Source organism: Oryza sativa, chromosome 12, assembly GCF_034140825.1.
Source record: "Oryza sativa Japonica Group chromosome 12, ASM3414082v1".
Taxonomy (NCBI): Eukaryota; Viridiplantae; Streptophyta; class Magnoliopsida; order Poales; family Poaceae; genus Oryza; species Oryza sativa.
Window position 1 is genome coordinate 19480986 of NC_089046.1, and position 6380 is coordinate 19487365.

A 6380-nucleotide genomic window follows, 5' to 3' on the forward strand; every position below is an offset into this window, starting at 1 on the left:
TGTTGTAGTAAAATAACACGGCATCGCATGCCGAGATGTCGAGATTCACAAAGACGTCGTGGTTGGTGAAGTAGCGAAACTTGAGAAGTAGCAGCAATAGAGTTTGCCGGTGCCGAAGATAATAAAGATGAAGTCGCTCTACCATGATGACAAAGTTGCATTGCCGTGATGAAGTGAACACGAGTCGGCATCAACAGAAGCAAACCGGTAGTGAAGACGCGCAGTTGTGAAGATAAAAGCACCAGTCGGCGGCGGCATAACCAGTCGGCGACGGAAGACGATGATGTCCATCAGTAGTGGTAGTGGTATAAACCAGACGTAGAGGCGAGGGCACTAGTCAACAGCAGACGAGATGACCGGCGGTGAAGAAGATAAGGCCAATCAACACTGGCAGAATCATGCAGCCATGGAAGTGAATAAATCAGTCGGCAGCCAAGGCAAACGTAGGCAGCTTGTGTTGAAGATACTGATGCCTATTAGTAGTGACAGCGATGTAGCCAGCCGTGAAGAAGATAGCATCAGTTGGCGTTATAACAGGCCAGCCGTGCAGGCGATGACACCAGTCAGCGGCGGATGCGGCGGCCGGTCGGTGAAGACGTAGACGCCCAACAACGGCGGCATAATAAGTCAGCCGTGCAGGCGGAAGCACCAGTCGGCGGCGGACGAGGCGGCCGGTCGGTGAAGACGTAGACGCCCAACAACGGCGGCATAAAGGCCAGCCGTGCAGGCGGAAACACCAGTCGGCGGCGGCGAAGGCAAGCCGGTCGGTGACGACGTAGACGCCCAACAACGGCGGCATAAAGGCCAGCCGTGCAGGCGGAAACACCAGTCGGCGGCGGCGAAGGCAAGCCGGTCGGTGACGACGTAGACGCCCAACAACGGCAGCATAATAGGCCAGCCGTGCAGGCGGAAACACCAGTCGGCGGCGGTAGAGGCGAGCCGGTCGGTGAAGACGTAGACGCCCAACAACGGCGGCATAAAGGCCAGCCGTGCAGGCGGAAACACCAGTCGGCGGCGGTCGAGGCAGCCGGTCGGTGAAGACGTAGACGCCCAACAACGGCGGCATAATAAGTCAGCTGTGCAGGCGGAAGCACCAGTCGGCGGCGGCGAAGGCAAGCCGGTCGGTGAAGACGTAGACGCCCAACAACGGCGGCATAATAAGTCAGCCGGGCAGGCGGAAGCACCAGTCGGCGGCGGCGAAGGCAAGCCGGTCGGTGAAGACGTAGGCGCCCAACAACGGCGGCATAATAGGCCAGCCGTGCAGGCGGAAACACCAGTCGGCGGCGGTCGAGGCAGCCGGTCGGTGAAGACGTAGACGCCCAACAACGGCGGCATAATAAGTCAGCCGCGCAGGCGGAAGCACCAGTCGGCGGCGGCGAAGGCAAGCCGGTCGGTGAAGACGTAGGCGCCCAACAACGGCGGCATAATAGGTGTCACGCCCAGAAATTCCCGAATAGAATTCCAAGCAGAATGTGTATTAAAACCCCCGTCCAGGACCAGCCGGGGTACACAAACGACAATGTTGACATACAGATCCACGTCTTACAAACATTATAAAGGTCTTACAGAAATGCAGCGGAAAACGAAAGATAACTGGAGCTAATCCTTGACTTGAACTGCAGCGGGAACACCACTCCACAGGCATCCTCGACGGCACGGACGAAGCCTACTCCTCGGAGAACCCGCCATCGGACACATACTCGAGCTCTGAGGTTGGGGGAAAAAGTAGAGCAAGACTGAGTACTACCCACTGTACTCAGCAAGTCATACCGGAATAGAGGTATGATGCAGGGATTTAACAAGGGATAGCTAAGCAGGTTCCTTTGCATAAATACTGGCATTTATAAACAGGAATTGAATGCGAAAACAGTTGTAATAATTAAGCAGTATTAAACATCCGCTGTCCAACGCTAACCCACGTTGCGACAGGCCCAACCATCCACCTAAACTATCCAAATTCAACAGATTACACTAGGGTGAGACTAATCACGGTGAATCTGGTTGACCGCCCATAACCGCGGGCACGGCTATTCGAATAGTTTTACTCTGATCAGAGGTGTACAACTGTACCCACAAGACACAGCCCCACGACACGTTTCCGTGCGCCGACATGCCACCACGACATACCGGAAAGAGGCCGTGACAGGACCCTTCGCATAACCCCCTCTAGCCAAGCACACCACACCTCAGGTTTCACCCCCGTCCCCAGCGGGCGACGGGCAGTCCCCTCTCGTGCCTAGGTGAATCCGGAAGCGACAGAGGCCGTCGCAGGGCCCGCCCCGCTCCATCACGCCCACCCTTGCCTGGATGCGTCGACTAGAGGAAAGCTACACTACAAGCCCAGCCGTTGCCCACGCTGGCTTGTGGTAAGTACGATAAATTCTTCCAGGGCATCCCGCGAACCGGTCCTTAACTGCCATGGGTGCGACTAGCAAAACCATGCACCCACAGCCCACCATGTGGTTCATTTTATTTAACCAACACCAGAGCGGTGGTATGAAACCAACATTATCATATAAACCTATAGTCTAGGTTTTAAATGAGATCCCCAATGTGTGCTAGTTGAACTAAGCATGGCTAAGCAATTCCTAGTCCAAAGTCTAATCATGTTATAACCCAAGCTAACAAAGGAGCATGATATCCAAAAGCATGGCTGTAACAATAGGTATCCATCCCATAGTGATATTATAAAACAATGCAATATTTGAAAGAAAATAATAGAGCATTTGCAATATAGGATCAACATGTTCAAGTGACAAGCATGACTTGCCTTGCTCTGCTGCTGGAGGGACCTCGGCGACTATCTCGAAGTACACCGGAGCGTCGGAGGGATCGGAATCTAGCGACATACAAAGCAAATATTGCAAACAGGCTATAAGACTACTGAAACAGAGAACAAAACCATTTTTAATGGATTCTACACATTTTTCTTGATTTACTGAGACTTGAATGGGATTAAACGGAGCTCGGATGAATTAGTTATGAATTTTAGAAGATTCACTGTGTTTATTACTATAAAAGAAATCCTTAAATAATTTATTGCGCAATATTAACCAGGGCTGACGTCAGCGAGGGGGCGCGGCGCCGACAGGCGGGGCCCACCGGTCAGCGACCGGGAGAGAGAGAAAGGGGGTGGCGGCGCGCGGGCCCACGGGTCAGCGGCACGGGGGAAAGGAGGGGCGGCGGCGCCACGTGGCGGCCGAACCGACGGCCCCGATCTACCCAAGGGTAGATCGGACGGCGGCGGGACCTCGCGGCCGGGGCGCGCGGGCGCGGCGCGAGACGGCGGCGACCATGGCGCCGGCGGCGCGGCGCTCACACGGCGGCGGCGCGCATGCGGCAGCGGCGCAAGGCGGCGACCGAAGGCGACCGACCGGCGGCGGGGAGCGGCGGCTAGAGGAGGAGCGGCGGCTACCAGGCTAAGCGGCGCGCACGCGGCTACACGGTACGGGGAAAAGGAGAAAGAGGAGGGGGAAGCCTCACCGACAACGGTCGACGACGGCGGCCGACGGAGGACGACGACGACGGCGGGACGAGCTCCGGAACCTCCTAACGAACAAAAGGAGAGGGATTAGAGAGAGAGGAAAGAGCGTGGGAGGGCGAGAGCGCCGGCCGAAGGCGGCGGCCATGGCGCCACTTGCCGGCACACGACGGGGATGGGTCTCCGGCGGCGAACCTCGACGGGGAAGGGGCGGCCGAGGTAGATCTCGACCCCGCGAAGCTAACGGCGGCGACGGCGCGAGACGGCGACGAGCCTAGCGGCGGCTAGCGGCGGCCGGAGTAGCAAAAGCGGCGGCGGCGGGTGGTTGCACGGCGCGGAGGCGATGGGGAGCTCGGGAGAGATCGGCGAAATGGGGAAAAAGCGAGAGAGGAGGACGGCGATGCTTAAAAAGGGGGAGAGGGAGCCGGACGTGGCCGGGAGCGGCGGGATTCGACGGCCGACGTGGGGGAGTGGGGAGGAGAGAGAGACGGGATTCGGTTTTCGAATCCCGGCCATCTCGGGCGCGGGCGCGAACGGGAGGGAGAGGGGAAAGGGCGCGGGAGACGCGGCGCACGCGCGGGCGTGGCCGACGTGGCCCGGGAGAGACGGAGGCGTGGGCGCGGCGGCGGTTTCGGCGCGGCGGCGCGCCGGGATCGGCGGGAGGTGGGGGAAGGACCCGACAGGTGGGCCCCACCTGTCGGCGACCTCGAGAGAGGAGGTGGGCGGCGGCTGCCAGGCTGGGCCCTCGGCCTGCGGCCGGCCCAGCAAGGAGGAGGGGGAGGAAGGAGGGGAATGGGCCGGCGGCCCATCCGAAAAGAAAAAAGGAGGGAAAAAGGGAGGGAAAAGAAAAAGAAAAAGGAAAAGGATTTTCCCTGGAATTAAAAATTGCACTTTAGTGATTTTTAATTGGTTAAAATTATTTCTAGAGCTCTGAAAATTCCACTAAAAATCCTGTTAATGAATTTCGACATGTAGAATTCAAGAAAAATTCCACATGTCAAATCCGATTATTATTTGCATTGTTTTCTTAGGGTTTTATCCTGATTTCCTCTGCATTTTCTTGGGGTCATTTGTAATTTACAATTTGGCTTGGGAGGAAAACTTCGGGGTGTGACAAACCTACCCCCCTTAAGCGGAATCTCGGCCCCGAGATTCGGAGGAGCTGGTGAAGAGGTACGGATGGGCGGCTTTCAACTCATCTTCCCTTTCCCAGGTCGCTTCCTCTTCCGAATGATGACTCCACTGAACTCGGCAAAACCGGGTGACCTTGTTTCTGGTTCTCCTTTCACTGGTATCAAGTATGCGAACCGGCTTCTCCACATATGTCAGGTCCTCCTGGATATCGATGTGTTCCGAATCAGCCTGCTCTTCAGGTACCCTTAAGCACTTCTTTAACTGGGAAACGTGGAACACGTCATGGATGCCGATCATATTGGATGGAAGTTCTAGCTGATAAGCAACTTCTCCCCTTCGTTCCAAAATTTTGTATGGTCCCACGAAGCGTGGTGCCAACTTGCCTTTCGTCTGGAAACGGTGTACTCCCCGGAGCGGAGTGACACGAAGATACACGTAGTCTCCGGCCTCAAAAGTTAGCTCCCTTCGACGGTTATCCGCGTAGCTCTTCTGTCGAGACTGAGCAATCCTCAATCTCTCCCTGATGATTCTGACTTTCTCTTCTGCTTCCGCTAATACTTCTGTTCCGAACAGTTGACGTTCGCCTGTCTGATCCCAGAAGAGAGGTGTGCGGCACCTCCGGCCGTATAGAGCTTCAAACGGTGCCATCTGTAGACTGGCCTGGTAGCTGTTGTTGTACGAGAATTCCGCATATGGTAAGCTTTTGTCCCAGGCTCCACCAAAATCAAGAGCGCAAGCTCTCAACATATCCTCCAAGATTTGATTGACACGCTCGGTCTGACCATCAGTTTGCGGGTGATAGGCCGTGCTGAAGTTTAAACGGGTCCCCAATTCTTCCTGCAGCTTCTGCTAGAACTTTGAGGTGAACTGACTACCTCGGTCGGATACTATCTTCTTGGGTACCCCATGCAAACACATGATCCTTGCGAGGCACAATTCTGCCAATCTCTTTCCCGTATAGGTGGTATGTACTGGTATAAAGTGAGCCACCTTGGTGAGTCGATCCACGACTACCCAGATTGAATCATGTCCCGATGATGTCCGGGGCAGTCCCGTTATAAAGTCCATTCCAATCTCCTCCCATTTCCATTCCGGGATTTGAAGAGGTTGGAGTAAACCTGCTGGTCTTTGGTGCTCTGCTTTCACTCGCTGGCAAACATCGCAGAGTGCGACGAATTCAGCTATTTCTCTCCTCATGCTGACCCACCAAAACTTCTCTTTGAGGTCTTGATACATTTTAGTGCTGCCTGGATGAATGGAGTACTGGGTCTGATGAGCTTCGGTGAGTATCAGATCCTTCAATTCCTTGTCGTCCGGTACACACAATCTTTCTCCCATCCAGATTGTGCCATGCTCATCCTCAAGGAAATCCCGAGCCTTTCCGACTCTCATGTTCTTTTTCAGTTCTGCTATTTCCGGATCATTTACTTGAGCGGCTCTAACTTGATCCACGAGCGTAGGCCGTGCCTCCAGAGCGGCTACGAACCCGTGTTCAACAATTCCCATGTTGAGATGTTCAAGCTCCTGTCGCAATTCCTCGCACATGCCCTCGATGCATAGAGCAGTGCAGTAACTTTTCCGGCTTAAAGCGTCTGCCACCACATTGGCTTTACCCGGGTGGTAGTGAATACTCATGTCATAGTCTTTGATTAGTTCCAACCATCTTCGTTGTCGAAGGTTTAGGTCTGGTTGGGTGAAGATGTATTTCAGACTTTTATGGTCCGTATATACTTCGCAGCGGTTGCCGATCAGATAGTGCCTCCAG